This window comes from Oncorhynchus masou, chromosome 19 (assembly GCF_036934945.1).
Source record: "Oncorhynchus masou masou isolate Uvic2021 chromosome 19, UVic_Omas_1.1, whole genome shotgun sequence".
Lineage (NCBI taxonomy): Eukaryota > Metazoa > Chordata > Actinopteri > Salmoniformes > Salmonidae > Oncorhynchus > Oncorhynchus masou.
Window position 1 is genome coordinate 29,435,178 of NC_088230.1, and position 21,236 is coordinate 29,456,413.

A 21,236-nucleotide genomic window follows, 5' to 3' on the forward strand; every position below is an offset into this window, starting at 1 on the left:
GTGTGTGCGTGTCTGTCTGTCTGTCTGTCTGTGTGTATGTGTGTGAATGCTTCCTTATAAGGTTACTAACAGCCTGACTAAAATCGTGGTCTCCTTTTCTTCCCTGTCTCTCCTGGGGCAAAACAACATAGAATAAGAATACTACAAACCTGGAATGCATGGCATGGAAGTCTTGGAGCTGAGGAACACCCTTCAAGACCATTTTAACACATTCCTGCAGACCAAATGGAGGAAAGGGACAACATGCATGTTAGTTGGTATTGCGCAGTTTCATGCAAAGTGTTATTGTGTCTAACTTCTCAACTTTGCATGTTACATTCTAGTCATAATCTGAAGTTTATTGCTTTGAATTGTATACTTTGCATACTGCTAGGAGAAGACTGGTCTTTTAGTAACATGAGGCACATTCCATAAAACAGCATAAAGTAGCAACCTAAACAGCATGGTGGTATTTCTTTAATAGTTCTTATAACTTCAAACGATTTTTAATGGCATCAAAGGCAAAATGAAATGGGGATAATTTTAGATCCTCAATGAGTACCATATAGGCTGTTTTTTTGTTGTTGTGTGAGCAGGCTGTTTTGTAATAGGTCAATGTTGCTTGTCTGGTCAGACTTGCTAAGTGCGTTCTTCAGTTGCGTTAATGGCACAATCTGTACTAGTGCACTTCACACACACAACCCTGGTCTGGAAAGTCCCAGACACCACTGATCTGCACGGCCTCCTTTCTGCACAGCCTACACACAGCAGCAAGGCTGCTAATAACATACAGTAGGTGCCACCATAGCTGACACATAGTATGCAACCATGCATTCACAAACTATACTAACCTGCAGCTGCTGATATATTCATGGGCCAAATGTCCATTAAACCAGAAACCAATTATAAAGCCCTGGCTAACGCTGTTTCTCATCAGACATGGCAGAGAAATTCTAAGTGTGTGCCCTATTCCCTATATAGTGCACTACTTTTGACCAGAGCCCTATGGGTGTCATGAATAGGGTACCATTTGGGATGCACACTCTGCAGTGTGTAATGAGAAACACTACTTCACTAATTCACAGAGCGAGGTGCCAAATGACCATTGACCTCTAGTAGGACTTTTGCTTCCTGATTTGGCCACCGTAGATCTCTCTGAAATCCCCCAGACTTTCCCTCCACCACCTTTCATCCTTTATACCAGCTTGCAGCAGATAATGTGCTTTACAGACTGAGACTGAGACTGAGACTGAGACTGACTCCCATGTATCCGCCAATTGCTCTGAGTCTGCAATTGGTGGCCTGGCTAGAAGTAGGGCTTGAGCTGGTGCTGGCTCTGCCTCTGTCTGTGTGTAGTAGGATTGGCCTAGGGCTGGTACTGGCTCTGTTTATGTCCAGCTAAAGTGATTTTCCAGATTCAGAGCAGGGCAGAGCGGAGGCCAATAGCACTACTATACCGTGGAGAAGGATGGGGGTTCTGGGTAGTTCTGGGCCAGCTGTATGTAGTACAAATAGACCAGATGCACATCTGTGATAGTTTGAAGTTGAACAGGGGGAATTCCTCTCTGTGCCGCCACACGTTGTTTAGTATAATGATTCCCTGAAGAAGTCAGAACAAAGGGAGGTGCTCGCTTTCCTCCGTTAATCATTCATCTCCCCATCCTTCCCCCAATTCTATGCATCTATCCTCACTTCCTCACAGACAGACAGTGAGACAGACAAACAGATGGACAGACGGAGGCGCGGGACCAATGACTTTGTGTTGGGAGGTTGAAAGAGACAGATATAAAAGCACCAGTCAAGGTAAATATACTGAATCTGAGGGAGAGACAAGCTCTGTCTTCAGCTCAGAAGTATTAAGTGCAATACCCCAAGGTCTTACACCTCACCACGTGTCCTCTCCTCACTCTGGTTAGGGAAGAATGAAAATAATCTCACCGCAGAGCCTCGCTGCATGCAGCTACAAACACAGCCACTCAAAGCCTTAACATGAAAATCCAGTACAAAAAATGTGAATAGCAGTTTAGACTTTAATGAGTGTGGCTAGCAGGTCATTATACCCACCTGCGCTAAAAATATGTATGGTTTTACCGCCCCATGTTGCGTGGGTTGTTGTAAGGCACAACAAAAGCAGGGAATTTCCTCCTGTCCCACTCAGGAGGTTTGTAGTCCTTTTCACCATCCTTTTGCCCTGGACAAGATGTTCCGATTGTCCAACTCTCAAATGCACTTCAATGACACGGTCTGGCTCTACAAAGAAAAGTGTTCCTCTCCTCACATTCTCCTATATCTATATCTATATCTGTTGGTCTTGTGTTCCGTTGATCTCTGCATTAATTCTAATCAACTGAGGAAAAAACCCTGGCCACCAGACTTAAGAAACTAAGATAATTAAGAAATTGAAGGTAAATAGTTTGGGTGAATGAAGCCTTCCTTGCCAGGCTCATGGTGATACCATAGTATTGTAGGTCTACCGTCGTGTTGAAGACACATTGTTTGGATTGCGGCTAGGGAATGGTGAGATTTGGGTGTTGTGAAAATGTTGGACCAGGAAGTACTTCAAGCCTTGGTTGTGGGTGGGAGGGAGAGCTACAGTATGTCCCACACTACATTTTTTTTATTTAACTAGGAAAGTCAGTTAAGAACAAATTATTATTTACAATGACGGCTTACGAACAGTGGGTTACCTGCCTTGTTCAGGGGCGGAACGACAGATTTTGTCAGCTTGGGGATTTGCTCTAGCAACCTTTCGGTTACTGGCCCAATGCTCTAACTACTAGGCTACCTGCCACCCCATGGTCATATGGGTGAGGTCAGGGAGTTGTGGGTGGGAGGGAGAGCTACAGTGCCTTCGGAAAGTACTCACATCCCTTGACTTTTTCCACATTTTGTTGAGTTACATTCTGAATAAAAATGTATTAAATGTATATGTGTTGGGGTCACTGGCCTACACACAATACCCCATAATGTCAAAGTGGAATCCTGTTTTTCAAAAATGTAATAAAAAATGAAGAGCTGAAATATCATGAGTCAATAAGTATTCAATCCCTTTGTTATGGCAACCTACATGAGTTAAGGAGTAAAGATTTTGCGTAACAAGTCACATAATAAGTTGCATGGGCTCACTCTGTATGCTATAATAGTGTTCAACATTGTTTTTTAATGACTACCTCATCTCTGTTCCCCACACATCTGTAAGGTTCCTCAGTTGAGCAGTGAATTTCAAGCACAGATTAAAACACAAAGACCAGGGAGCTTTTCAAATGCCTCGCAAAGGTCACCTATTGGTAGACTGGTAAAAATGTAAAAAAGCAGACATTGAATATGCCTTTGAGCATGGAGACTACAAACACACAGGCGTCCTTCCTAACTCAGTTGCCAGAGAGGAAGGAAATCACTCAGAGATTTCACCATGAGACCAATGGTGACTTTTAAACAGTTACAGAGGTTTATTTTTTAAATTTATCCATTATTTTACCAGGTAAGTTGACTGAGAACACGTTCTCATTTGCAGCAACGACCTGAGGAATAGTTACAGGGGAGAGGAGGAGGATGAATGATGGCTGTGATAGGAGAAAACTGAGGATGGATTAACAACATTGCAGTAACCCCACAATACTAATCTAACTGACATAGTGAAAAGAAGAAAGCCTGTGCATAATAAAAATATTCCAAAACATGCATCCTGTTTGCAATGAGGCAGTAAAGTAATAAAAAAAATAGAAAATCTAAGGAATTAACTTTTTGTCCTGAATACAAAGTCTTATGTTTGAGGCAAATCCAATACAACACATTACTGAGTACCACTTTCCAAGTATAGTGGTGGCTGCATCATGTTATGTGTATGCTTATAATTGTTAAGGACTAGGGAGTTTTTCAGGATACAAATAATAAACAGAATGGAGCTAAACACAGGAAAAATTCTAAAGGAAAATCTAGTTCAGTTTGTTTTCAACCAGACACTGGGAGATTAATTCACCTTTCAGCAGGAAAATAACCTAAAACAAAAGGCCAAATCTACAACATTCTCATTTTACCTTCATTTAAATAGGCAAGTCAGTTAAGAACAAATTCTTGTTTTTAATGACTGCCTCGGAACAGTGGGTTAATTGCCTTGTTCAGGGGCAGAATGACAGATTTTTACCTTGTCAGCTCAGGGATTTAATCTTGCAACCTTTCAGTTACTTGTCCAACACTCTAACCACTAGGCTACCTGCCGCCCCAATGTTAGAAACCTACCCAGAAAGACTCACAGCTGTAATCGCTGCCAAAGGTGATTCTAACATGTATTGACTCGACAGGTGAATACTTACAGTACCAGTCAAAGGTTTGGACACACCTACTAATTCAAGGGTTTTTCTTTGTTTTTACTATTTTCTACATCGTAGAATAATAGTGAAGACATCAACACTATGAAATAACACATATGGAATCGTGTAGTAACCAGAAAAGTGTTAAACAAATCAAAATATATTTTATATTTGAGATTCTTCAAATTTTTTTCCTTCTTAATGCTTTTGAGCCATTTGATTATTTTGTGACAAGGTAGGAGTGGTATACAGAAGATAGCCCTATTTGGTAAAAGACCAAGTCCATATTATGGAAAGCAAAGAGAAACAACAGTCCATCATTTCTTTAAGACATTAAGGTCAGTCAATCTGGAATCTTTCAAGTACTTTGAAAGTTTCTTCAATTGCAGTCACAAAAATAATCAAGCACTATGATGAAATTGGCTCTGCTTTGCTGGTGACACTGTCGGTTATTTATTTAGAATTCAAGGCACACTTAACCAGCATGGCTACCACAGCATTCTGCAGTGATACGCCATCCCATCTGGTTTGCCCTTAGTGGGACTATCATTTGATTTTCAACATGACAATGAACTAACACACCTTCAGGCAGTGTAAGGGCTATTTTACCAAGAGGGAGAGTGATGGAGTGCTGCATCAGATGACCTGGCCTCCACAATCACCCAACCTCAACCTAATTCAGATGGTTTGGAATGAGTTGGACCGCAGAGTGAAGAAAAAGCAGCCAACAAGTGCTCAGCATATGTGGGAACTATTTTGAGACTGCTGGAAAAGCATTCCAGGTGAAGCTGATTCACAGAATGCGAAGAGTGTGAAATGTAGTCGTCAAGGCAAAGGGTGGATACTTTGAAGAATCTCAAATATAAATATATTTTAAGTTTAACACTTTTTTGGTTACTACATATTTCCATATGTGTTATTTCATAGTTTTGATGTATTCACTATTATTCTACAATGTAGAAAATAATTGTTAAAAATAAAGAAAAACCCTTGAATGAGTAGGTGTATCCAAACTTTTGACTGGTACTGTATGTAAATGAGATATTTCCGTATTTTATTTTCACTAAATTTGCAAACATTTCTAAAAACATGTTTTCACTTTCTCATTATGGGGTATTGTGTGTAGATGGGTAAGAGAGAGAAAACATTTTATTCCATTTTGAATTCATGTTATAACACAACAAAATGTAGAATAAGTCAAGGGGTATGAATACTTTCTGAAGGCACTGTATGTCCCACACTACATGGCCTTATGGGTGAGGTCAGGGAGGGAGGAAACAACACTGGGTTATTTTTGTATATTTAGAAAACACAGCACTCACACACATGCACACACACACGCACGCACACACACACGTACACACACACACACACACACACACACACACACACACACACACACACACACACACACACACACACACATACTATGGCCTAGGCCTCTACTCTACTATGCAACCACACCCATGAACGATCAAGAGGATGTTTTACTACCGTTTTACTGTAGCCAGCAATTACATAAGTTGTTCTCACAAAGGAACACAGTCCTTCCCTTTAAAACAAAAGAAAACACATGGGCAATTTTGTTTTTCGAGTAAAAGCCAACATAATTATTGAGATCCTTGATTTGTCCCAAGTGGAAACTTAGGTGATTTAACACAGTAGAAATGAACAGGGGTCAGAATCATATGCCCAATGTTAGATTTATATACAGTCTACAGTGCATTTGGAAAGTATTCAGACCCCTTCCCTGTGCAAAGCTGTTATCAAGCCATAGGGTGGCTACTTGAAAATATCAAATATCAAATATATTTTTATTTGTTTAACACTTTTCTGGTTACTACATGATTCCATATGTGTTATTTCATAGTTTTGATGTCTTCAGTAGGTGTGTCAAAACTTTTGCCTGGTACTGTATGCAAATGTGATATTGCAGTTTTTTTATACATTTGCAAATATTATAAAAACAGTTGTTGCTTTGTCATTATGAGGTATTGTGTGTTTATTGATGAGGGGGAAAAAACTATTTAATACATTTTAGAATTAGGCTGTAAAAACAAGGGGTCTGAATAATTTCTGAATGCAATGCATGTGTTATACAGTGTGTGTATACAGTGTGTGTGTGTGTGTGTGTGTGTGTGTGTGTGTGTGTGTGTGTGTGTGTGTGTGTGTGTACGTGTGTGTGTGTGTGTGTGTGTGTGTGTGTGTGTGTGTGTGTGTGTGTGTGTGTGTGTGTGTGTCACACCCTGATCTGTTTCACCTGTCTTGTGATTGTCTCCACCCCCTCCAGGTGTCACTTATTATCCCCGGTGTATATATCCCTGTGTTTCCTGTCTCTCTATGCCAGTTTGTCTTGTATGCTTTTCAAGTCAACCAGTGGTTTTTCAGTACGCCTGCTTCAATTCTTTGGCTAGTCCTCCTGGTTTTTGACCCTTGCCTGTTTTCTGACCTCTGTACCCGCCTGCTTGACCATTCTGCCTGCCCTGACCTCGAGCCTGCCTGCAGCTCTGTACCTCCTAGACTCTGAACTGGTTTTGACCTTTTGCTTGTCCACGACCATTCTCTTGCCTTCCCCTTTTGGATTGTTTAATAAATATCAAGACTCAAACCATCTGCCTCCCGTGTATGCATCTGGGTCTCGCCTTGTGCCCTTAGCCCTTATAGTGTGTGTGTGTGTGTGTGTGTGTGTGTGTGTGTGTGTGTGTGTGTGTGTGTGTGTGTGTGTGTGTGTGTGTGTGTGTGTGTGTGTGTGTGTGTGTGTGTGTGTGTGTGTGTGTGTGTGTGTGTGTGTGTATAACACAATTAACAGACACTCTGTAGTACTATTTAGTTTAGCTGTGTAGGCCTAGCTAGTGGGACTATTCATGTAGGCCTATCCACTGATGGGGGTATCTGTCATTTACTATTTATGGCTACTTTTACTTCACTACATTCCTAAAGAAAATAATGTACTTTTTACTCCCTGACACCCAAATGTACTCATTATATTTGAACAGGAAAATGGTCTAATTCACTTATCATCCCTACTGCCTCTGATCTGGCGGATTCACTAAACACATATGCTTTGTTTGTAAATTGTCTAGGTGTTGGAGTGTGCCTCTGGTTATCCGTACATAAAATGAAAAACAAGAAAATTGTGAAGTCTGGTTTGCTTAATATAAGGAAGTTGAAATGATTTTACTTTTACTTTTGATACTTAAGTATATTTAAAACCAAATACTTTTAGTCTTTTACTCAAGTATTTTACAGGGTGACTTTCACTTTCTATTAGGGTATCTTTACTTTTACTCAAGTATGAAGTAGCTCGTGAGTAGCTAGTGAGTAGCTAGTGAGTAGTTAGTGGAACTATTCATGTAGGCCTATGCTTCTTAACTCTGAATTCCTGTGCAGTCCCTCATAGACAGAATATAGTCTCTTGTGACAGGTTCTGGGTGCTGAGATTAGAAGAAAGGTGACTGGAAATCCGTTTTTTTTAAATAGATAGTCCAATAGGATCCAGTCCAAATGTACATAAAAGTGAGGTAGCCAACAAGGAGGTATTAAGTGGCGATAAGAATAAAATGCTGTATTCTTTTGGAGCCGACACATTTATATCTAGTAGTGACATCTATCGTTCAGAGCCGAGATAACAGGCATTGTGCAACGGCATTACCTAACTAGTAGTTGTTAGCCATGTGACCATAGAAAGAACATCTGCTTTGCTTTTGGTCATTATACAGTAAGAATACCTGAGCACCTCCACAGAAGTTCCTCTTTCTCAGAAACAGTGTTTACCAGATAAACATCTTTCCCTCCCGATTAATTCCAAGAAGGAGATGTGCCATACGATTAATTCCAGGAAGGAGATGTGCCATACGATTAATTCCAAGAAGGAGATGTGCCATACGATTAATTCCAGGAAGGAGATGTGCCATACGATTAATTCCAAGAAGGAGATGTGCCATACGATTAATTCCAGGAAGGAGATGTGCCATACGATTAATTCCAAGAAGGAGATGTGCCATACGATTAATTCCAAGAAGGAGATGTGCCATACGATTAATTCCAAGAAGGAGATGTGCCATACGATTAATTCCAAGAAGGAGATGTGCCATACGATTAATTCCAAGAAGGAGATGTGCCATACGATTCATTCCAAGAAGGAGATGTGCCATACGATTAATTCCAAGAAGGAGATGTGCCATACGATTAATTCCAAGAAGGAGATGTGCCATACGATTAATTCCAAGAAGGAGATGTGCCATACGATTAATTCCAAGAAGAAGATGTGCCATACGATTAATTCCAAGAAGGAGATGTTTCATACGATTAATTCCAAGAAGGAGATGTGCCATACGATTAATTCCAAGAAGGAGATGTGCCATACGATTAATTCCAAGAAGGAGATGTGCCATACGATTAATTCCAAGAAGGAGATGTGCCATACGATTAATTCCAAGAAGGAGATGTGCCATACGATTAATTCCAAGAAGGAGATGTGCCATACGATTAATTCCAAGAAGGAGATGTGCCATACGATTAATTCCAAGAAGGAGATGTGCCATATGATTAATTCCAAGAAGGAGATGTGCCATACGATTAATTCCAAGAAGGAGATGTGCCATACGATTAATTCCAAGAAGGAGATGTGCCATACGATTAATTCCAAGAAGGAGATGTGCCATATGATTAATTCCAAGAAGGAGATGTGCCATACGATTAATTCCAAGAAGGAGATGTGCCATACGATTAATTCCAAGAAGGAGATGTGCCATACGATTAATTCCAAGAAGGAGATGTGCCATACGATTAATTCCAAGAAGGAGATGTGCCATACGATTAATTCCAAGAAGGAGATGTGCCATACGATTAATTCCAAGAAGAAGATGTGCCATACGATTAATTCCAAGAAGGAGATGTGCCATACGATTAATTCCAAGAAGGAGATGTGCCATACGATTAATTCCAAGAAGGAGATGTGCCATACGATTAATTCCAAGAAGGAGATGTGCCATACGATTAATTCCAAGAAGGAGATGTGCCATACGATTAATTCCAAGAAGGAGATGTGCCATACGATTAATTCCAAGAAGGAGATGTGCCATACGATTAATTCCAAGAAGGAGATGTGCCATACGATTAATTCCAAGAAGGAGATGTGCCATACGATTAATTCCAAGAAGGAGATGTGCCATACGATTAATTCCAAGAAGGAGATGTGCCATACGATTAATTCCAAGAAGGAGATGTGCCATACGATTAATTCCAAGAAGGAGATGTGCCATACGATTAATTCCAAGAAGGAGATGTGCCATACGATTAATTCCAAGAAGGAGATGTGCCATACGATTAATTCCAAGAAGGAGATGTGCCATATGATTAATTCCAAGAAGGAGATGTGCCATACGATTAATTCCAAGAAGGAGATGTGCCATACGATTAATTCCAAGAAGGAGATGTGCCATACGATTAATTCCAAGAAGGAGATGTGCCATACCCTTGAACACGGTGGGAAATTCCCCGACGAAATTCCGGAGCTCCTCTTTGCGAGACCATGCACTGTTTAAATATGTTATTTACATAGATGCCAATGTCTACAGCTCCTTCCCTTTAGTAGGAATGTGTGGGAGCAGGAAAGCAAAGAAAATATATACATTCAAAAGTTTGGGGTCACTTAGAAATGTCCTTGTTTTTGAAAGAAAAGCATGTTTTTTTGTCCATTAAAATAACATCAAATTGATCAGAAATACAGTGTAGACATTGTTGATGTTGTAAATCACTATTGTAGCTGGATACAGCTGATTTTTAATGGAGTATCTACAGAGACGTACAGAGTCACATTAACAGAACTTTCTTTTTAAAAAACAAGGACATTTCTAAGTGACTCCAAACTTTTGCACTGTAGTGTAGGTAGAAGAAGAGAAGGAGGAGGATGAGTTCATCGTGAGGATTAAGATAAAGAAAACCTTCAGTTGGTTCTAGTTTTATCCTCCCAAAAACTATTTGCACCATTATGCTAATCTATAAAGAATTCAATGTTTGCTTTATCATCAAAATTCTATTAATCGACTGGATTACACTCTAAATACCTATTTATAGTTCATTTATAGGCCTAGTCTAGCAACAATGACTAGAAGAGATGACTGGCACAGTTTGACTACTGGCACATGAAGTGCGGTCTTCGTCATCACCAACACACTCTGTTGTCCTTACTGTGGGAGTGGACGGGAGGATCTCTCCCTCCAAATTCCCCTTGTATTCCCATGTAGTAGTCATGACCTTAACCAGGCTAAAGCAGCCCACTGCCCACCGCTGCCAAGTATATATCGGATTCTATTCCTGGAAGATTATCTCAGTGCATACCCAAATCTGGTGTTTGAGGGAAACTTTCCTCTCATACTGTTGCCGGTTTAATGATAGAATTAAATGAAAACATTACTGTATGCTAGGGGGGATTTGGGGAGTGTAAAGTTCAGTATGCACACGACTCACGTTCTCCACTGTGTGAAGATATGTGACTCATCATGTTCTCCACTGTGTGCCGATATGTGACTCATCATGTTCTCCACTGTGTGCCGATATGTGACTCATCATGTTCTCCACTGTGTGCCGATATGTGACTCATCATGTTCTCTACTGTGTGCCGATATGTGACTCATCATGTTCTCCACTGTGTGCCAATATGTGACTCGTGTTCTCCACTGTGTGCCGATATGTGACTCATCATGTTCTCCACTGTGTGCCGATATGTGACTCATCATGTTTCCCACTGTGTTTCCTTCTTACTCTCTCACTGTGCCTCTGCATCCCAGCCTTCTGCACCCACAAACTGCCAACCAATGGTACAACTAGGGTAGCAAAGCTACAGGTCATTTACCAAAGTTACCAGCATCAGCATACCAGCTTCAGTAATTTTGGTAATTAACAGGTAGCAATCTATGGTCACTTTTGTCATTTATGCTTGAATAACTTAAAAAGAAAATATTCCTATATAGTATTGATTTTTTATATCGGTGTCCATATTGTCCATGAGTTTCTAGCAGATAGATCATATGGGAGAGAAAATAGCTCTTCCAACTATTTACTTTTTTCATAACTGCCACCAGTTTGAAGCCAAAACATTGACAACAAATACATATTTACATTGTAAAATAAATAGTCTGAAAAAAATATATAAAGGATATTTAATATATCTTTTATAATATAACACCAATGGTATTCTCTAAATTGATGGTTTATATTTAGGATAGTTTTACAGCTTTGTCATTCTATTTTTTATTTGTATATTTTATTGAATTATTTGACATACTTTGCATGTGATAAAGCCAGAGATGATGACAGACACCTGTGATAAACTATAGTACCTCAAAGGGACACTTGATATCTTGTGATAGATTACATAAAATCCTTGAAATATTCCACAATTCTGGTGGTTTACTGGTAAACTTTGAAAGTTTGAAAGTAATATATCCTCCCTTCGTAACCCAATGTTCCTCAAACGGTGGGTATTTTGTATCTACTAACTAGACGAAACTCACTGTGCACAGATGTCAATGCAACGTCTATTCTACATTGGAAACAATGTTGATTAATCCAGTGTGTGTCCAGTGGGAAGGCTCATGACTTGATCCTCCTTGGGCTACCTGTTATGTGAGATTCATTTGTGGGTAGAGAAATGTTGTTTAGCCATAATGCAAATTTTGCCTGAGGATTTAGGTGGGCCAGAAATATTGTTCGGTCATAAGACAAGTTTTTGTTGAGGTGGGTCATGAGCACGGCAGACAGAAACGGTTTGGGAACTATTGGATTGTATTACCACAGAGCATTGTACAAGGCCACAGGGCGAGACCCAGATGCAGACACGGGAGGCAGATGGTTTGAGTCTCTGATATTTGTTAGTATCTAAGGGGCAGGCAAGAAAATGGTCGTGGACAGGCAAAAAGATCATAAGAAGGTCAGATTCCGGGAGGTACAGCGTGGCAGGCAGGCTAAAGGTTCAGGGTAGGCAGTATGGTCAGGTAGGCAGGTTCAGAGTCAGGACAGGCAAGGGTCAAAACCAGGAGGACTAGCAAAAGAGAGAATAGAAAAGGCAGGCGCATGGAAATACACGCTGGCACAGACGAACTGGCACAGAGAGACAGGAAACTCAGGTATAAATACAGGGAAATAAGCGACACATGGAGGGGGTGGAGACAATCATAAGGACAGGTGAAACAGATCAGTGCGTGACACATTGACGCAGTAGGGTAAGGTTCCCCCTAAATGAATCCCACAGGAGCCTCTGGGCTATTTTATCTCCTTTCATTATATTATTACTGCAGCCACAAGCCACTGCTACTGGGCTCTTAGGGGTGGATTGAAATTTGGAGCAAAATGTGGGAGTGTCATAGTTTCAGTCATGGGAAGGATTTAGTATTTTTCTTAAATCTAATCCAGGGGAGTGTCGTGTAATTTGTAATTGATGAAATGTCTATATTTCTGTGTTTTAGAATGAGTTGCTTATTAGGCTATATATTGACGTGTGTCCGATGCCGCCCCTCATCTCTGATTCTCCGCTGGGCACGCAATAGCAAGTGTGCCTATAGGCTATTTAGTGTGGTCTCAATCAAATTATGCATAGCTTATAGTCAATGAAGTGCATACTCGGAGAAGTACAGAGCAAAGTTATATTTCTTAGATAACTGCTGGGAGGGTGTAAATACAGCTAGGCTGCGTTACATACGGCAACGGATATTCCAACCCTGAGCCCCGGCCTGCTCTGCTCTTGCCAGGATACCCGTCTCTACTTGCGCCTGTCACCATCATTACATGCAGCAGTGCTCATTGGACTCACCTGGACTCCTTCTCATGGTTGATTACCCCTGTATATATTTCTGTTCCCTGTGTACGCATTAATTGTTGTTATGGGTTCCTGTTCTGTTTCATGTCCATCAGTTTTTAAACCTTCACTCCCTGTACCTGCTTCTCATCTCCTGCTTCGATCCTTTCACAGGCTTCTTCTGGATTTTTTTTATGAGGCATAGTTGAACACGGACAAGCCTGTAGCCTATGGTCTTTTCAGTTTGAGGAGAACATGAAAATAAGGAGGACCAGAGGTCAAATTTGATAGCTTCTACTACTATAACTGTTATATATATAAATATATAACTAAACAACAACATGGGGGGAGGCACGCCCAAACGAGGTCGCCACACACAGGGAAATAAACGCTACACACTGAGGAGAAACCTCTACTCCTAAACACATACCAAAACGGTATAACTACCGTGAGAAAGAAAACCCAGTGGTGCAGACACGCACCCCTAACAAAGTAACCACAGCAAACAATCCCGCACAGAGACTAGCAGACAGCGGAGGCTAATAAGCCCACCGAAATCAATTAAATGGATACAGGTGTAAACAAGCCAGGAACAACTGTGCTCTATGATTAGTCTCAAAATGTATTAGATTAACACACTGATCATGAGTATTACTCTTCCCCTATGGGATTGTTTGATGTGGTTTTGTTCTCTGGTTTCAGCACAGGACTGGATGAGCAATGCAATGACTTCAATATCAGAGACCCTCAAGCAGTAGAAGCTGGTGGAAGGAAGAATGGGAGGACGGCTGGGCTCATTGTGATCACACCGCCCTCAGGTAATGAAGTCATCTAACAGTCAGAGAGAGAGAGAGGGTGACTTATACCTGCAGCATCTGCTGTAGGATGGTGACTTAATGTGTTACAGACGGCTATCAAATTATGAGGGATATGATACACTTAATGCAGCACAGTGAGCAGAAGGGCGGGAGATGAGGTACAGTAAAGGTACCAGTGGAGCCTGATTGTCAGGACTATGGCCTGTCTGAATACGCCTGAGATCCAATGCTCCCTCTGGGGATCAGAGGCTCTGTTGCTATTCTGACAAGTTGTTTCTCATCCTGCAAAAAAAGGTGAGAGGAGGGGTGGAGAGCATGAGAGAGAGAGAGAGAGAGAGAGAGGGAGGAAGGAGAAGAGGGTTTTAGGTTTCCTGCTGCCCTTTGGCACAGCAGCGCCAGTGTTGTTTACTTCCTCAAGCAGTTTGACACTTGATGTAAATCTGTCAGTGAGAGAGGCATTTTGTTGACATTTTAAAAATAATTAGTTATATCATATATTACACACACATACATACTGTATAATATATACTATATATATATATATATATATATCAGTATACAGTGCCTTGCGAAAGTATTCGGCCCCCTTGAACTTTGCGACCTTTTGCCACATTTCAGGCTTCAAACATAAAGATAGAAAACTGTATTTTTTTGTGAAGAATCAACAACAAGTGGGACACAATCATGAAGTGGAACGACATTTATTGGATATTTCAAACTTTTTTAACAAATCAAAAACTGAAAAATTGGGCGTGCAAAATTATTCAGCCCCCTTTAAGTTAATACTTTGTAGCGCCACCTTTTGCTGCGATTACAGCTGTAAGTCGCTTGGGGTATGTCTCTATCAGTTTTGCACATCGAGAGACTGAATTTTTTTCCCATTCCTCCTTGCAAAACAGCTCGAGCTCAGTGAGGTTGGATGGAGAGCATTTGTGAACAGCATTTTTCAGTTCTTACCACAGATTCTCGATTGGATTCAGGTCTGAACTTTGACTTGGCCATTCTAACACCTGGATATGTTTATTTTGAACCATTCCATTGTAGATTTTGCCTTATGTTTTGGATCATTGTCTTGTTGGAAGACAAATCTCCGTCCCAGTCTCAGGTCTTTTGCAGACTCCATCAGGTTTTCTTCCAGAATGGTCCTGTATTTGGCTCCATCCATCTTCCCATCAATTTTAACCATCTTCCCTGTCCCTGCTGAAGAAAAGCAGGCCCAAACCATGATGCTGCCACCACCATGTTTGACAGTGGGGATGGTATGTTCAGGGTGATGCGCTGTGTTGCTTTTACGCCAAACATAACGTTTTGCATTGTTTCCAAAAAGTTCAATTTTGGTTTCATCTGACCAGAGCACCTTCTTCCACATGTTTGGTGTGTCTCCCAGGTGGCTTGTGGCAAACTTTAAACAACACTTTTTATGGATATCTTTAAGAAATGGCTTTCTTCTTGCCACTCTTCCATAAAGGCCAGATTTGTGCAATATACGACTGATTGTTGTCCTATGGACAGAGTCTCCCACCTCAGCTGTAGATCTCTGCAGTTCATCCAGAGTGATCATGGGCCTCTTGGCTGCATCGCTGATCAGTCTTCTCCTTGTATGAGCTGAAAGTTTAGAGGGACGGCCAGGTCTTGGTAGATTTGCAGTGGTCTGATACCCCTTCCATTTCAATATTATCGCTTGCACAGTGCTCATTGGGATGTTTAAAGCTTGGGAAATCTTTTTGTATCCAAATCCGGCTTTAAACTTCTTCACAACAGTATCTCGGACCTGCCTGGTGTGTTCCTTGTTCTTCATGATGCTCTCTGCGCTTTTAACAGACCTCTGAGACTATCACAGTGCAGGTGCATTTATACGGAGACTTGATTACACACAGGTGGATTGTATTTATCATCATTAGTCATTTAGGTCAACATTGGATCATTCAGAGATCCTCACTGAACTTCTGGAGAGAGTTTGCTGCACTGAAAGTAAAGGGGCTGAATAATTTTGCACGCCCAATTCTTCAGTTTTTGATTTGTTAAAAAAGTTTGAAATATCCAATAAATGTCGTTCCACTTCATGATTGTGTCCCACTTGTTGTTGATTCTTCACAAAAAAAATACAGTTTTATATCTTTATGTTTGAAGCCTGAAATGTGGCAAAAGGTCGCAAAGTTCAAGGGGGCCGAATACTTTCGCAAGGCACTATATATATATATATATATATGTGTATATATATATATATATACCACCGGTCAAAAGTTTTAGAACACCTACTCATTCAAGGGTTTTTCTTTATTTTTACAATTTTCTACATTGTACAATAACAGTGAAGACATCAAAACTATGAAATAACACATGGAATCATGTAGTAACCAGGAAAGTGTTAAACAAATCTAAATGTATTTGAAATTCTTCAAATAGCCACCCTTTGCCTTGCTGACAGCTTTACACACTCTTGGCATTCTCTCAACCAGCTTCATGAGGTAGTCACCTGGAATGCATTTCAATTAACAGGTGTGCCTTGTCAAAAGTGAATGAATGCATTTGAGCCAATCAATTGTGTTGTGACAAGGTGGGATTGGTATACAGAAGGTAGCCCTATTTGGTAAAAGACCAAGTTTGTTTTATGGCAAGAACATCTCAAATAAAAAAATAAAAATGACAGTCCATCATTACTTTAAGACATGAAGGTCAGTCAATATGGAAAATTTCAAGAACTTTGAAAGTTTCTTCAAGTGCAGTCGCAAAAACCATCAAGCTCTATGATGAAACTAGCTCTCATGAGGACCACCACGAGAATGGAAGACACAGAGTTACCTCTGCTGCAGAGGATAAGTTCATTAGAATTACCAGTCTCAGAAATTGCAGCCCAAATAAATGCTTCACAGAGTTCAAGTAACATATACATCTCAACATCAACTGTTCAGAGGAGACTGTGTGAATGGTCGAATTGCTGCAAAGAAACCACTACTAAAGGACACCATTAAGAAGAAGAGTTGCTTGGGCCAAGAAATACCAACAATGGACAATATAAATGTGTCCTTTGGTTTGAAGTCCAAATTGGAGATTTTTGGTTCCAACCTCTGTGTCTTTGTGAGACTCGGTGTGGGTGAACGGATAATCTCTGCATGTGTATTTCCCACCGTAAAGCATGGAGGAGGAGGTGTTATGGTGTGGGGATGCTTTGCTGGTAACACTGTCTGTGTAGAAAATGGTAAAAATAAAGAAAAACCCTTGAATAAGTAGGTGTTCTAAAACTTTTTAGTGTGTGTGTGTATATATATATATACAGTATAACCCACTGTACAGGCCTGCAATTATTTAACACAGGGAAATGCATTGGCAGGCAATATATCTGCATTGGCAGGCAATATATCTGCATCCCAAATGGCACCCTATTCCATACATAGTGCACTACTACCGTATGGGTCCTGGTCAAACGTAGTGCACTACATAGGGAATATAGTGCCATTTGGGTCAGGCCTACTAAATTCGCCCACCACACTGAGGTCTAGTGTTCCTGTGGCTTTGCCCATTTGTGTTGGATATTTTATTACAGGCTCTCTTATGTGGGACCTTACAATGATGCTGAGCCCATCAGTCCATAGTGGATATACAGTAGATAGCTTCCCTGAAGGGTTGTGTCAATGTCTTTCTGAGGGGTTTTCATGGGAGTTATTTAAAGGTTTTACTGTGACATTCATGGTAGGATATGTGGGGTAAACCACATATATCCCTGTCTATGTCTGGCCTATTGTTACTGCCAACACCTGGTAGATGATACACAACATTTGCTCATTCATTCATGCATGGTAAATGGTGCATCTCTAACTCGCATGCAAACAGAAACTCTGCTCAGAGATGATTCATGATTTACACACTAATTTCTCAGAGAAACCTACTGTATTTTAGATCAGTTTACTATTGGAAAAAGCAAAGATGAGGTGGGAGGGAGGGAGGGAGGGAGGGAGGGAGGGAGGGAGGGAGGGAGGGAGGGAGGGAGGGAGGGAGGGAGGGAGGGAGGGAGGGAGGGAGGGAGGGAGGGAGGGAGGGAGGGAGGGAGGGAGGGAGGGAGGGAGGGAGGGAGTAATAGATAGTTTTCACAGAAGGCCATAAGTTCAGCTCAATGCCATGTCCTTTTTTGATAATGGGGCCACATGAGCCCACTACCTAAAACCCCAGACAGGACTTGCCCTTTGTCAATTTGTGTTCCTAAGCATAAATGATCTTCTGTCTTTGTTGATAAAGCATCTCACATTTGCCAAGAGGCTATTGACTGTACCAGCCCAAGCACATTCCTTATTTCTGCTGAAATTCAGCCCTAACAGGAAAGATACCCAGACACCTGTGTAAGAATCTTCTAAATAATTTGCTCTGAATACAAAAGCGAAACTCCCTTGAAACACTAGAGGATGGGATGGACGTAACAGAGTACACTGACCCAGCTGGCACTAGTCCAGGTCATGGAGGCCAAAACCCTTGCTGGGTTTACCAGGTACAGTACAGACAAAACCCTGAGATTTACTGCACTACAGATCCTCCAGGTCACAATGTACTGTTTACCTGACTCTGGCTGGACTGTCGACAAATATGCCAGCCTCTGTTTGTTTACAAGTATCTTGGATTAGTTAATATTGGATATCAAAATGAATGCATTATAAAGTGAAGACCTAACAAATATGAGTATGCCTAAATACATGCAGGTGGCTGTACACATTATTCTTAGCAGCAGGCATTGTGAAGTCCCTGCCGGGTGAATTCACAGCCCCAACAGCCGCACCACACCATCCCACAGAGATAGGTGCAGTGGTGTAAAGTACTTAAGTTTTTGGGGGTATCTGTACTTTACTATTTATATTTTTTTTTACTTTTACTTTTACTTTACTGCATTCCTAAATTAAATTATGCAATTTTTACTGCATACATTTTCCCTGACACCCAAAACTACTTGTTACATTTTGAATGCTTAGCAGGACAGAAAATGGTCCAATTCACACACTTATCAAGAGAACATCCCTGGTCATCCCTACTGCCTCTGATCTGGCGGACTCACTAAACACAAATGCTTTGTTTGTAAATGATGTGTTGGAGTGTGACCCTGGCTAAATTTAAAAAAAACAAGAAAATTGTGCAGTCTTGTTTGCTTAATATTATACATTTTAAATTATTCATACTTTTACTTTTACTTTTTATATTAAGTCAATTTTAGCAACTACATTTACTTTTGATACTTAAGTATATTTAAAACCAAATACTTTTAGAATTTTACTCAAGTTGTATTTTCCTATGTGACTTTCACTTTTTCTTGAGTCATTTTCTAATAAGGTATCTTTACTTTTACTCAAGTATGACAATTGGGTACTTTTTCCACCACTGGATAGGTGCTTTGTCTTCAGACGCCCACAACGCAACACTCTGTGGCAGAGGCCGGCAAACATGGGATTTCAATCAGGGTGAACCAGGGGTTATCAATGCTTTCAGTTCATAGGCCCACTGAAACGCTTTTATAAAAGGCCACCTGGTTGAGAATGACTGAGGTAAACCATCAAAACGCCAACCTTTTCTCACACCTTTTTGTGAGGATGAAATTTTGATGAAAAGCACCTGTTTTAGTATTTTGCAACCAATCCTCCATGCCCCACCAATCAAATACCTCTCAGAAAGTTTATTTTCTGAATAAATGCTTGTATTGAGTGTCAATCTGTTGTATAAAGATGTGACTTGTGTAACGTCTGCTTCCAACTCACACTCTCAAACACGTAGATCCCCTGAACGCAGCTCACTTTCCAGATCCCAATCACCTGAATTCTGATCACCTGTTCACACACCTGTATGTCATTATCACACACTATTTAGTTCATTTCTTTGCACTGCATCATTGTGAGGTATTGTTTGTTTTATGACACACTTTAATTTGAAGCGCTTGGGGTTCCCTGTAATTTACTCTTCCCGTGTATGATAGTTTTTGACTGCCTCACTAACTATGCCTTTTGCCTATTCCCTGCCTGTACTTTAGCCTATTGGATTTCCTGTTATCAACCTATTGCCTGATCTCCCGGACGACGTTACTATCCTTTTCCCTGCCAGTACTGTTGCCTTTTAGGACCCCCTGTGTTTGACATTCTGCCTGCCCCTGGACCCAGCTACCTGCCTCCTCCTGTGGTCCATTACAATAAACACTTGCTGCGCCCTGTGCTTGAAACCAGTTCTGTCTACCATCGTGTTCATTACAACTTGCTCATAACAAACTACCAGCCGCTGTTGTGAAGGGATGGACGTACATTTTGAAGTATTTTTTTTTATTTTGTGTTTTTTTGTGTGTGTGTTTTAGATCTCCCCAATTTTCGTGATATCCAATTGGTAGTTAGTCTTGTTCCATTGCTGCAATTGCCGTATGGACTCGGGAGAGGTGAAGATCGAGAGCCATGTGTCCTCCGAAACACGACCCTGCCAAGCCACACTGCTTCTTGGCACACTGCTCACTTAAGCCGGAAGCCAACCGCACAAATGTGTCGGAGGAAACCGCGTCCAACTGGCAACCGTGTCAACGTGCATGCGCCCAGCCCGCCACAGGAGTTGCTAGAGCATGATGGGACGAGGACATCCTGGCCGGCCAAACCCTCCCCTAACCCGGATGACGCTGGACCAAACACTCCCCTAACACGGGCGACGCTGGGCCAAAACCGTCCCGTAACCCGGATGACGCTGGGCCAAAACCGTCCCCTAACCCGGAGGACGCTGGACCAAAACCGTCCCCTAACCAGGAGGATGCTGGGCCAAAACCGTCCCGCAACCCGGACGACGCTGGGCCAAAACCGGGTGCCGCCTCGTGCACACAATTGGGACTTCCGGCCACGATCGGCTGCGACACAACCCGGGCTCAAACCCGGATCTGTAGTGACGCCCTGCGATGCAGGCCAAAGGAAAAAAATGAAGTCCCCGTTAATCAAAATAAAAACTACATTGGTTAATAAATGAGATGAAATTACAATCTTATATATGTATTTTGAATCTCTGTTCAAGACATTCTCAGAAACTCGTTCAGCGATCAGTTTCTAAGAAAATGTGTGGTAAGTGTACTGCACAAACAGACAAGATTAGATTCTTATCTCAAGAAATCATCTCAATATTTTGAGATTTCTTCAATAATCTTAATTTCTGCTCACACTGTAATGAAAAAGAGGAATTTATGAAGAACTATTCACATTTGATGGTGAACAAACAAACTTTTTTTAAATTATTATTTTAAATGTCATGTCACCACACAGAATTATGAGTTTCCTAGAACTCGGTATTCGATAGATTAAAAAAAAAAAATCCTTATGTGTAAAGATAAATTCACACGTC

The 21,236-nt window shown here is 41.0% G+C and overlaps 1 long non-coding RNA gene across 1 annotated transcript; it reads left to right on the forward strand.

Annotated features, from left to right (window-relative positions):
* Window positions 1-78: 78 nt before the first annotated feature.
* Window positions 79-19,968, forward strand: LOC135505589 (uncharacterized). Its single transcript, XR_010450294.1, has 4 exons — window positions 79-249; window positions 1,682-1,782; window positions 13,789-13,904; window positions 19,906-19,968. It is a non-coding gene; the product is annotated as an uncharacterized LOC135505589 (long non-coding RNA).
* The last annotated feature ends 1,268 nt before the right edge of the window (window positions 19,969-21,236 follow it).